This window comes from Macaca fascicularis, chromosome 8 (assembly GCF_037993035.2).
Source record: "Macaca fascicularis isolate 582-1 chromosome 8, T2T-MFA8v1.1".
Classification (NCBI taxonomy): Eukaryota; Metazoa; Chordata; class Mammalia; order Primates; family Cercopithecidae; genus Macaca; species Macaca fascicularis.
In genome coordinates, this window is record NC_088382.1 from 65452633 (window position 1) to 65465644 (window position 13012).

Sequence of the window (13012 nt, forward strand, 5' to 3'; positions counted from 1 at the left end):
CTTCACCTCTCAACACCCCAAAAATATAAAATTAAAAATAAAAGATGATGTTTCATTCTCTTCTGACTTGCATTGTTTGTAATGTCAGCAGTCATCTTTGTTCCTGTGTACATGACATGTTTTTGTTTTTATTTTTTTTTTTACTCTGACTGCTTTTAAGATTTTTTCTCTATCACATCTTTCTAGCAATTTAATACAAAGTACTTTGGAGTATGTATAGTGTGTGTGTGTGTGTGTGTGTGTGCGTGCATGCTTGTGGTTTGTTGTTTTTTTCTGCTTGTGGTTTGTTGAGAAGCTTGGTTTACAGTTTATTCAAGTTTAGAAATGTTTCTGCCATTATTTCTTCCAAACTTTTTTCTGCCCCCCTCCTTTCTGGCATTCCAGTTACACAAGAGATAGACCGTTTACTATTGTTTTATAGCTCGTTGAGGCTCAGATGGGTTTGTCCAGCCATTTTTCTCTCTGTGCTTCAGTCTAGATGGTTTCTATCACTATGTATTCAAGTTCACTGACTTTATCTTATGAGGTCTAATGTTCTCTTCTTCCTCTCCAGTGTATTTTTTATTTCTGATATTACATTTTTCACCTTTAAAGTTTCATTTGGCTCTATTTTATATCTTTTCTTTCCTCATCATGTCCATGTTTTCTTCTACATTCATGAGCACATTTATAATAACAGTTTTTAAATGAACACTTGCTAATTCCATCATCTTTGCTATCTCAGGTTATGTTTCTATTGGCTGATTTTTCTCTGGATTGTTGGTCACATTTTTCAGTAGTTTTATATTGTCAATGATTTTTGATTGGATGTGGCATATTTGGAATTTGAATTTTGTTGTCTTCTTTGAAAGAATATTGAATTTTGTCCTGGCAGGCAATTAACTTACTTGTGGATGAGCTTGATGTTTTGGGGGCTTCTTTTAAAACGTTGGTAGGGCACATCTGGAGTATCTTTTATTCTAAGGCTAGTTTAGCTCTACTTTTTAAGACGTAGCCTTCTGGGGTCTTTTCTGAGTGCTCCAGGTGTTCAATGGCCTCTTTTATGTCTTTGGGGGTTGGTTGGTTGGTTTGTTCGTTTGTTTGTTATTGACCGGGGCGGGGGAGGGGGGGAAGGGGGAGGAGAGTCTCGCTGTGTTTCCCAGGCTGGCCTGAGACTCCTAGGCCCAAGTGATCTTCCAACCTCAGCCTCTTGAGTAGCTAGGATTACGGGCACAAACCACAGCCCTAGCTTCTTTAATTTTGGATGATCAAAACGTACAGTATCACAGCCCTATGTAAGCTCTGAGAATTGTTCAGCTTACAACTCCCCAGGAGTCTATTTTTTTGCCTAGCTTATGCATATGTGGCATAGCATTCAACAAAAAACTCAAAAGGATGCCTATGCATGTTTCTGGAACTTTTTGGCTGCATCACTCCCTGCTCTCCGGTATTCTTCCCCACAAAGTTCAGCCATCTCAGTTTTCCTGAACACTGCCATCTGTCTGATTTTCAGAATAATGCTCTACTGGAATTCCCCTTCCCCGGGCCGCAGTTTAGAAGGTGCCTCGAGGAAAAGGAGCCAGGGCAATTGCTGGTCTCACCTAATTTATTTTCTTTCTATTCTAGATACAGGCCTGTTCTGTTGTTCAGTATCTGAAATCGTTGTCTGTCATATTTTTTCCAGTTGTCTAGTTGGTTATGGGAAGAAAGAAAATTCAGAACCGGATAGTTTGTCCGTGCTTTATATATTTAGTAGGAGTTTCAAGGATGTCTTTATAATAGGCCAGATTGTCTTAAAAATTACAAGTATATTAAACACTAAATATGTATATGTTTCTTCTTAACCCCAAAATACTAATGCCATGATTTTATTTTTCTTAAACATTTTTATATTTAATTCTGAATTTTACAGGGTTTAAAAGACTCTCACCCATTAAGGAAAACAATCACCATCCCCTTTAAGTGAACCACAACACTGATTGTACTGATGCTATTCTAGACGGTCCTGAGGGGACTCACTGAGTACTGCTTGTGATTGCCATGTCAATGATGCCATCACTTAGAAGAAGTGCCACTTGGCCCACATTCCTGAATGCAAGATAAACACATTAATTCTTCAGTCTACTCACGACAGTGCTCAACTCCAACTCCAGTTGATCGTTTGATCAGCTTCTTCATTTGTTTAGTTCCTAAGACACAGACATGTCTTTCTTTATGTCTTAAAAGACCTTTAAATTCTATGGAATTCTGCATTTTTTCAGTCTCATGATTTACAGATGATGTATTGCTATTCAGTCGAATTTTAGATCTCTTTCCTGACATTATCAAGCTTGCAGTCATAACATCTGAGGTCACTCTCTCAGCACCAGGGGCCCTGTGAATCTGTGAGCACTGTGCCAGCACAGCCTTACAAAGCTGTGGCTCAGACAGGGCAGATGGGAGCCTCAGTAGCAGGGCAATTGTAACTATGCCAACAATGACTCTTTGGGTCTGGGGGAAAGTTTCTGTCTATCCACAGTGGACTCTAGAGGATGGTGTGGGCCAAGTGGATGTAATATTGGTTCATTCAGAAAAACAAACTTCTTTAGGTATCTCAAGCTAGAAAGTGATTGAAATTAAGGAATTAAGAGACAAAATATGGGAACTAAAGGAGCAAAAACCGGGAAAGTTGGTGGTATCCAAAGATGAGAAACTTCAGAAAACCATAGCATCCTACCAGGAGTAATGCCCATCTAATTCCTCATTTCTCTGCCCTGATACAGCATGTGAGCTCCAGAAGGCCTGGGTTTTGCTAGCTATTTCCTCTGCAGGCATCCATGCTCACCTCCAGAAGTACTAGAACTGCTGGCACTATTGCAATAGTCTGTAGTCACCTGCCTCTGCCATAAGCAGGGTAGTTTCTATTTTCTTCCCACGTTTAATTTGTTATGAGTGCCTCCCATTGCCAGCAAGGAATCCCAACTGAGCACAAAATCTGGCAAATGCAATTTGCAGGTTTTCAGCCACAGTGGCTTAAGGGAGAGTATAAAAGACCAAGTATGGGTCTGTAGCTATAGCTGCATTAAAGCTATAGCTTTAATGACTCTATTTTTGAGAAGCCTGACACATAGGAAACTCAAAAAATCACTGTGGTTTCTATTATTTTTAGTTAATAAGCAGTGGAATGAAAAGTCAACCTATATCTGGGCTAACCATACAGGAACAGACGTAAAGATGACTGTGCCCTTTACCCAACAGTGCTACCCATCCACACAGTTCTCCTTTTTCCATTTCAGGAATGGATAAAACAATGATTGTATTGATTTCCTGCTCACTATGGTATTAATTGCTTGTGGTCCCCAAACGCAATGTAAGTTAGTAACCTTTGTATCTATCCATTTGTTACAGGATTTTGGGGGTGTCACTTCACCAGTCAGAAACCTCTGTGGCCAGTGGTGCCTTTGTCTGAGTTTTGCTCTGTCCCACTGGGCTCATTCTGCTCACTTGGCCTGGCAGGCTGCGTTTGGCTCGTGCTACTGGCCTAGATCCCATGCCTTCCAAGGGCAAGCCAGGTGCAGAGCAGCGAGGGGTGTGTGAGTGGAGCATGGGGTCCAGGCACACCAGCTGCTGCTGTGGGGTGTGCAGCTCCAGGTGCCAACACAGGCACCAGCTCCCTGTGAGGGCACAGCTAGACCAGGCACACCACAAGCAGCTTCCACGGCTGGCACCAGGGAACAGAGTGGTGCCCACAAGCTTGGAGATGCCAGGAACCACAGGGCTCCAAAGAGGAAGTCACAGCCCTGGCTTGGGGAGTTCCCAGGTCTGAGCTCCCTGAAGAGCTGCAGCTCTTCTCTCCTTTTCTTCACCCACAACATGGCAAGCAAGAGGCATGTTTCATCCCTGTTTGTGTTACAGCTCTTTTATTTCTGCCATTCAGTGGGTCCCAAGTTCTTGTCCTGCATCCAGGAAGAATGAAGTATGCAGAGAAGTGGAGAGAGAGCAAGATGAAGAGGAGTTTTATTAAGTGATAGAACAGCTCAGAGGAGACCCACAGTGGGTAGCTCCTCTCTGTAACCAGGGTGTCCGATGAATGTTCAGCTCTCAGCAGAGAGGGTAGCTCCTCTCTGTAGCTGGTTGTCTGTCCTCTCTCCATCCTCTCTTTGAGTCTGGCTGAGTCTGGGGTTTTTATGAACCTCAGAGGGGAGGAAGTGCATGCTGATTGACCCACTCACAGCCATGGGTGGCCATCGACAGGCCCAGGGAAAAGCACCACAAGTTCCTCCTCTGGTCTGCAGGACTGGCTGCCCTGCCCCCATGCTTCATGACCTCCCCAACTAGAAGGCGGGGCATCACCAGGCACGCTCCCCCTTCCACCCAGTAGCCTGTCTGTCTCCTGCCACTGTTCATGGCTCCCAGGCTGTTCATGCTGAGGGGTACCGGCAGGCTAGCACCAGGCTGTCCTCAATACCTCCTCAACCTCCCTCCCATACTTGTCAGTGCCCAAAATCCAGAGAGGCCTGAGGTAGCAGGGAGCTGGCATGACATGTCAGTGCTGCCTTGAGCATGTGCACACCCAGCCAGGCTGTGACAGTGCCCAGACTTGGCCCCAACTTTGCTCTGAGATTGGAGAGGGCACTGACCACAGGGAGAAGCCAGGCAGTGGGAGCAGGTACTTCTGAGCCTGCTGCAGGTATGGAGGGCCTTCCTGGACCCCCAAGAGCACAGAGATGCCTGGATCTGGAGCTGCAGCAGAGTGGCTACAGCTGCACCCAAGGAGCTCCTGCCCCACCCACTCAGAAGGAGCAGGGCTTCCGCTTGTCCCAGCTCCTGCTGGCTCCATGGAGCATGAACCCCCAGCCATGCTTCCTCGCAGCCTGTGGCAGGTGCTCCAGGTCCTCGCTGGGCCTCTCTGTCCATTCCTCCACGCCCTACCACATCGCTCTCCCAATGGCATGCAGCTCAGCCCAGCCCTATCACGGTGGCTTCCAGGATGGTGGGCTCCTGGGGGCCTCCCAGGGGTGGGTTTGAGGATTACCTGCTTCCCCCACCAGGCCCTCCCCACAGTGGCAGTGGGTGATAGTGGTGATGCAGGGCCAGGGTCTGGAGCAGCAAAGGCTCTGGGCAAGGGAGTGGGTCCTACCCAGCCACGAGAGGTTGGGTTGGAGGCAGCGCTGTTGGCTGCCTTAGGGATGCAAAGCACAGGAGACCCACCACTGCCACTACTGCTCCCGCAGCTGCTTCTGCTGCCACTGCTACTACTGCCTCTTCGCTGCAGCTGGCGGCCACTCCAGATGGCCTGCAGCTGCCATCACGTTCACAGTAAAAAAAGTTCTTTACCAAATGTATATATTCACACACCTCAAAAGCACCATATGAGAAATATTTTAGAAAAATTGCCTCAAGCATAACATCAAGGTCAAATTAACTTGAGAATATGAACTCAGCAATGTTTGCTTAGAAACTAATTCAGTCACTCAGTCAAACCTCACCTGCTGGCTGTTGCTGAGAGGGCTTCGACGATGTGGTCTGTAAGGAAGTGGGACACCGTAGGCATTTGATATATGTTAAGTAATAGTAATGAGGGCAATAAGTACTCGCATACTGAGTGGAGGGAGCTGTACAGGTTAGAAGACACTTCTAAGCTCTAATGCTTAATGGATAAAGATTAGGACTCTGGAAACCTTTCTATATTCAACAGAATCATTGTCTCTTATTCACCCTGCCTGCCAATTCCTGGACCAGGGTCTGATAGTGCAAATATCTCTTTAAACAGCAGTCTAAAAAAAACTCATATAGTGTTTCTTTAAAACAAAAAAGTTACCATTTGAGCCAACCAGAGACCTGGGCTTAAATTCTGACTGTCCCTTACAAAAGGAGAGATTGTAAGACAGCCAACCTCTCAGAGCTTCAGTTTACTCATCTAAAAATTAGGGCATTGATAATACATTTTTAAGATTGCAGAGTGCTTCTCACATAAGTAATGAGTATTCTTATAAAAGCGACCCGCAATTACAGGCAACTTTGGACCAATTTCTTCTTTAAGAAACTACAATGAAAACCTAGATTCCCTCCCAACTCCCCTGCAAAAAACTATGTAGGCTTTTGAATGTGATTTCATATTTGAATCTTTGTATGTTATATATCCTACAAATGCACCTCAAACAAAACACTGCATATCTAATTCTGGTTGAGGTGAGAAATTCACTTTCCTAGTTCAACATTTCTCAAATGTTTGACATATTTTCATAAATTATAATCCCATAATTAGAAAGTACCATTTAACAGATCAGAGTTGATTCCATAGATCTCCGTAGTTCTAGGGGAAAACAACTGAGTCCAATATCCATGCCAGTCTACCCAATCTGTCCCTCCAGTAGTGATCTCCACCAGAAAATGAAGCCTGTAAGATCCTGCCCAGGAGCTCCCTAATCCTGCACCTCAGTGTCCAATGAATACATCCGTCTGTGTGCATTCAGAGGAGACTCGTGCAGCAATACGCTTTCCTCCATGAAAATGTCTGTTCTCTTCGCTGATCTATGAAAACTATTTTTGAGCTGTAAAAACAAAATCCTGAGCCGTATTTCCCAGATGTCCATTTAACAAACTGCCATTTCCCTACTATGCTAAGCACTTAAACTCAACACTGAAAGTCAAATAAGAGATTGATTATAAATGTGTATGTGCTGATCAAAACACAATAATGAAAAAGGCTCTGATAAGGACTTTACAAAATTTGTGTTGGGGATTTATTTGTGTGTGTTTCTAATATGTTTTTAAATGGGCCATCATAACAGGCAGATTATTGATTTTTTCTGATGTTTATAAAGTTGGGAAAATAATAACCAATAATTATTGAATATTTATTATATGTGTCTGTCCTAACCTTTTGCTTTATTAACTTTTTTTACCCTCAAAACAATCCAGTGAAGTAAGTCCCATTATTATCTTTATTGTCTTCCCAAGAAGACCCCACTTCAGAAACTGTGAACTTCATTCTTCTAGTTGTTCAGGCAAGAACTTTGGCATCATCCTTGAGTCTTCTTGTTCACACCCCGCATTCAATCCAAATTCAAGTAAACAAATGCAAGTGCCAAACACAAATGTGAAATGTACACGTTCCTGTTGTTTTCTCCTATTTCAAGCCTCCTGGATTATTCCAATGACCTCATTGGCCTCCTTGCACTAGCCCTTGTCCCTGCAGTCGAGGGACTACACAACAGCCTGGGGATCCTTGTGAGACCCAAGCCAGATTCTGTCACCCTCTCTTCTCAAGAGCCCTTAATACCTTCCCACCTCACGCAGAGTGAACCCCAGAGTCCTCATGCTCGCCCGCAAGACCCTACATCACTGGCCTGGATCTCCCAGACTCAGATCCCCATCTCCACTGCTGTCCCACACTCAGCCGTCTGGTCACACCCACTCCAGGCTGGCCCCGAGGATTAGGGAGGGAGCCAGAACAGGGGTGCAGGGCCTGGCTTTGCAGGGCCCCACTTGGGGTTTAAGACCACTCTTTGTTGCCGTCTTGATATTCTGAATAATAAAATATCTCTGAATATGTGTTTGCTAAGAAAAGACCAAAAGAACCTCAGCTGGGGACCACACACCTCAGCCCCCCATGGCCTAACCTCCAAGGATGGGCTCTGGAGGCCACTGCACCCTAAGGCCCACCTGTCTAATTGGACTGACACAGTCCCACTGCCAGGGAAGACAGATCCCCATGGTGGCCTTCCGCTCCCAGCGTGAACCTGGACAGGGCATGCAGGGGCTCAGGTCATGTGCAGAGGGTCAGTGTCGTGCATGTCCCCGGCACCTCTGTGTGGCCCGTGCAGCAGGCTCTGTCACCAGTCCTGTCCAGGCACCGAGCACATCCTAGCAAGAAGGTTACAGTCTCCAGGGGTCGCCTGGCTGCTGTGAAATGGGGTGATGCAGGGCCGGGCGCAGTGTCTCAGCCCTGTAATCCCAGCATTTTGGGAGGCTGAGGTGGGAGGATCACTTGAGCTCAGAAGTTTGGACCAGCCTGGACAACATGACCATACCTATCTCTACAAAAAATGCAAAAATTAGCTGGAGCTCGTGGCACATGCCTGTAGTTCCAGCTACTCAGGAGGCTGAAGCAGGAGGATCACTTGAGGCCAGAAGATTGAGCGTGCAGTGAGCTGCGATCCTGCCACTGCACTCCAGCCTGGGCAACAGAGCAAGACCCTGAGAAAGAGAGAGAGAGAGAGAGAGAGAGAGACAGAGAGAGAGAGAGAGAAGCTCACTACTTTATGTCTATATCCCTAGCATTGGATACTTGCAATGGGAAATCATCCAAATTTTCTGAAAAACCGAGTTTCCACTTTGTAGATGAGGAAATTGGGACTCAGAGAAGCGAAAGGACTTGCCTTACTAGGATCTACTCCCAGGCAGTCTGCCTCAGGGGCAAGACATTCAAGGCCATAAATAAAGCCAGTTTATCTGCTGACATTTCAATCAAACATAAGATGAAATCCTCCTTTTTTTATTTGGTCTTCTCCTGGTTACTTGAGGAAACATTAACAAATACCTTCAGAATCCAGAAAGAATGTCAACTGACTTCTAGATAGTAATCTTATAGAAACTATAGGCACCAAAGTTAAATATTAAATGTGAAAATATGAAACCCACAGGCTATGCTAAGATGATGTATGGGGAAGCACTTTGAAATTTGACATTAAGGTGTCATTATCATTATTTTAAGTGCCTGGAGCATAGAGGTCCATTAAAGAAAGGAGTTATTAACATGTTCCTTAAATCAATGCAACTTTTCTCTCAATATTGATTATCCCACTGTTTGAAAATCTTCTCCCACCTACCATGTGACACACATCAGTTAGTCCTTGGGACCCCAAGGACAGAGTTATTCCATTCCAGAGGGCTTCATTTTTGCAAAAATAATGACTGGCATCTTTTCTGGTGTTATTTTTGCAAATTTACAAGTTAGGAACCTGAAAAGTGTTCCAGAAGTGTGGTCTGTTAACAGGCAGAGAGAACTTGTTCTCCTCATATCTGCAGTGACCTATTGTGAGATGGCCCCTGGGACTGATTGTGCCACTGAACTGAGACTTGCAAAGATGAAGGAAAGAATTCAAGGCAACTGACGACAGCAGCTTGGCAGAGAAAGCTGTCACACACTAATAATACCAATTTGGTCTTTAATTATGTATTTACACAGCAGTCGGCTGAATATCCAGCTATTGCGCTGTCTTTAGCAAACAGTTCTCCTTTCTGATTTTGCTTTGTTTTGTTTGGGCTATCACTAGAATTCAGGATGGAGCCCGGAGATTTTCCTCCAGTGTGTGAATTTCTCAGTCCCTAGGTGTGCCTTCCTTGTGTCTATATGAAACAGAGTATGCATATCTCTTGAAAATAAGAAGAAAGAAAATGATAGCCAGTGTCAAAAATGTTATAACATCCATTTTCTTCTTTCATCTCTTCCATCTTCCTCCTCTAGAGCTTGAGAGCAAAGGTGAGAGGAAATGCTTTTACTGACTGAAAGGTGTCCTCGAAATGCTCTGTGCTGCAGGGAGGAAGGGCACGCTGAGGAGCAAGCTACTCAGAAGTTCTGGGAAAAGCATCTGCTCCTTCAAATTGGGCCAAAAAAAAAAGAAAAACTTAATGTAACAAGAACATTGCAGCAACAAGGAAAAAATAATCATAATCCTTGAGTTCCCCTTGTTTTCCTGGCTTTAATTTCTCTCCATATTTCTGCAAGCGTAAGATATCTTCACCAGTATTGAAAGCCATATTCTATTCTCAAAGGTCCAGATGACCTATTTTTCTCCCTCAGATTGTCATCAAAGATAGGCGAATGTCATTATGATGCTTATTTTACCACATTGACAAAATCTACCCATTATTATTTAAGCACTTATTAAGCAACAGGTTAGACATACAGCTGAAAGACAAAGTAGACACAGTCTTTCTCATCTAGGATCTTACAATCTAGCTTACCACAGGAGACCCTTATGTAAATTACTGAACCACCCTCCTCTGTCCTCTTCCAACCCTAATCTAGGAACATTGTATGACACCATCACTATTCCCTCTCATGGGAAAACTGATCACTTATGGGGGGGCAAAGAGAAGACAGAAACCAACATTTGCTGAACCTTCTGGTGTCTGACAGGGACACGCTAGGTGCTTTTGTATTTACAATCTCATTTAACCCTGCAAAACCCCTAAAAAATTAATGTTGTTATCCCTATTCCACAAATGAGAATACTGAAGCTGACTATGTATCCAGAAATGGAAATGCTGGATCATGTGGTAATTCTATGTTTAATTGCTTGGAGAACTGACATACTGTTTTTCATACTGGATGCACCATTTAACAGTCCCACCAACAGTACACAGGTGTTCCTATTTCTTCTGCGTGCCACGGAGCTATAGGTAGAACCAGCATTCAACTCTAGTTCTAAACCCAGGTTCAAAATACAGCCTTTGCCATTATACACACATGCCTACAAGTAACTAAGAATGGCTCTTCACCCAACAGATATGTGCTGGCAAGCTGATAGATAGAAACAGGAGAGATGCAACGTAGAGTTATGTGAGTTTCAAATTTACATAACCCTGGAGCCCTGGCAGGTAATCAGTTAAGTGGAACAGACAGGTGTAATACTGTAGAGAATGCTGAGGCTTGTGGCTGACTGGAGGGACTCGTCAATCTAAAGCAACAAATTCAATTTTTTAAAAAACTGTATAGAAACCTAAATGTATCTGGTGCCAAATTAGTACTCAGCGACAGTGTACAACTTCAGTTTGAACTGTTAAGTTTATTAGAAATAACTCCTGATTGCTTTTATTGTGGTAAAATACATGCAAAATAAAATTTACAGTTTGATATTATGTATATTTTACATAACATGTTAACCATTTTTAAGTGTACGGTTCAGTGGCATTGAGTACATTCACACTGTTCTGAGACATTCACCACCATCCATCTCCTGAAATGTTTTGTCTTCCCAAACTAAAATTCTGCACCATGAAACACTAACTGTTCATTCTTCCCTCCCCTCCAGCCCCTGGCAACCACCATTCAGCTTTCTATCTCTATGAATTTGACTACTTTAGGTACCTCATAGAAGTGGAATCATGCCATATTTGTCTTTTTGTGACTGACTTATTTCACTTATTGTAATATCTTGAAGGTTCTTCCATGTAGCATGTGTCAGAATTTCCTTCCCTTTTAAGACTGAATAATTTTCCATTGAATATATTGTAAAAATATATATATAAAAAACCACTTTGTTTATCCATTCATCCAACAATGAACATTTGGGTTGTTTCCACTTTTTGGCTACTGTGAATAATGCTGTTATGAACATGGGTGACCAAATATCCACTTGAGTCCCTGCTTTCAATTCTTTTGGGTATACAGTCATCCCTCAGCATCCATGGGGGATTGGTCCCAAGACCCCCTCGGATAGCAGAAACCACAAGTGCTCAAGTCGCTTACATAAAATGGTGTAGTATTTGCATATAACCTACAGCACATCTTCCCATATACTCTAAGGCATCTTTAAATTACTTACAATGTACAATGTAAATGCTATGTAAAGAGTTGGTATACCATATTGTTTAGGAGATAATGACAAGAAAATAAAAGTTTGTACATGTTGAGTACAGAGATAGCAATCCTCTTTTTTCAAATATTTTTGATCCATGAATCTTTTCAATTCAAAAAATATATTTTTTCAATATTTTTCAAATATATTTTCATCCATGGATGCAGAACCCATGGGCAAAGAGGGCTGACTATGTATCCAGAAATGGAAATGCTGGATCATGTGGTAATTCTATGTTTAATTGCTTGGAGAACTGACATACTGGTTTTCATACTGGATGCACCATTTAACATTCCCACCAACAGTACACAAGTGTTCCTATTTCTTCACATTCTCACTAACACTTGCTATTTTCTTTTTTTTTTAAGTAATAGTCATAATAATGGGTATGAAATTATATCTCATTGTAGTTTTGATTGGTATTCCTCTAATCTTTAGCGATACTGCGTATCTTTTCAGGTGCTTATTGGTCATCTGTGTAACCTCTTTGAAGAAATATCTGTTCAAATCCTTTGCCCATTTCTAAATTGGATTTTGGGGTTGGGAGGTTGTTGTTGAGTTATAGTTTTTTTTAAATGTATCTTTATTGGATATATGGTTTGCAAATATTTTTCCCATTCTATGACTGTCTTTTTACTTTGTTGACAGTATCCTTTGATGTAAAAAGATTTACATTTTGATGAAGTCCAATTTATTTTTTTCTTTTGTTGCCTATGCTTTTGGTGTCTACCCAAGAAATCATTGCCAAATCGAATATCATAAAGCTTTTCCTCTATATTTTCTTCTAAGAATTTTACACTTTCAGTTTTTACATTTAGGCTTTTGATGCATTTTAGGTAATTTTTGCATGTGGTGTAAAGTAACAGTCCACCCCTTTTGCATATGTTTTCCCAGACCATTTGTTGAAAAGACTCTCCTTTGCCCATTGAATGTCTTGGCAATCTTGTCAAAAATCATTTCACCATCTATGTGGGAGTTTATTTCTGGGCTCACTATTCTATTTCATTGGTCTATTTGTCTGTCTTTCTGCCAGTACCACACTATTTTGATTACTGTAGCTTCATAGTAAGTTTTCAAATCAGAAATTGTGATTCCCTCAAATTTTTTTTCAAGATTATTTTTGCTTTTCTGGGACCTCTGCGATTCCATATGAATTTTAGGATGGATTTTTCTATTTTTGTAAAAAATGTCATTGTGATAGGTATTGCACTGAGTCTGTAGATCACTTTGGGTAGTATTGACACCTTAACAATATTAAGACTTCTAACCCATGAAAACAGGATATTTTTCCACTTATTTATGGCTTCTTTCATCTCCTTTAGCAACATTTTGTAGTTTTCAGTATACATATCTTTTGTTTCTTTGGTTAATTTCTAAGTATTTTATTCTTTTTCAAGCTATTATAAATGAAGTTGTTTTCTTAATTTCCTTTTCATGTTTCCATTATATATATTGTAAATATATTC

General features: G+C 42.2%; 1 protein-coding gene and 1 pseudogene across 3 annotated transcripts in view; one reads left to right on the top strand and one right to left on the bottom strand.

Annotated features, from left to right (window-relative positions):
- The window catches only part of XKR4 (XK related 4), a 427714-nt gene that overhangs the window by 375290 nt on the left and 39412 nt on the right, over positions 1-13012 (top strand). The gene's annotated exons all lie outside the window — the stretch shown is intronic.
- LOC102134520 (myotubularin-related protein 5-like) overlaps positions 1-13012 on the bottom strand; it is a 48883-nt pseudogene that overhangs the window by 27841 nt on the left and 8030 nt on the right.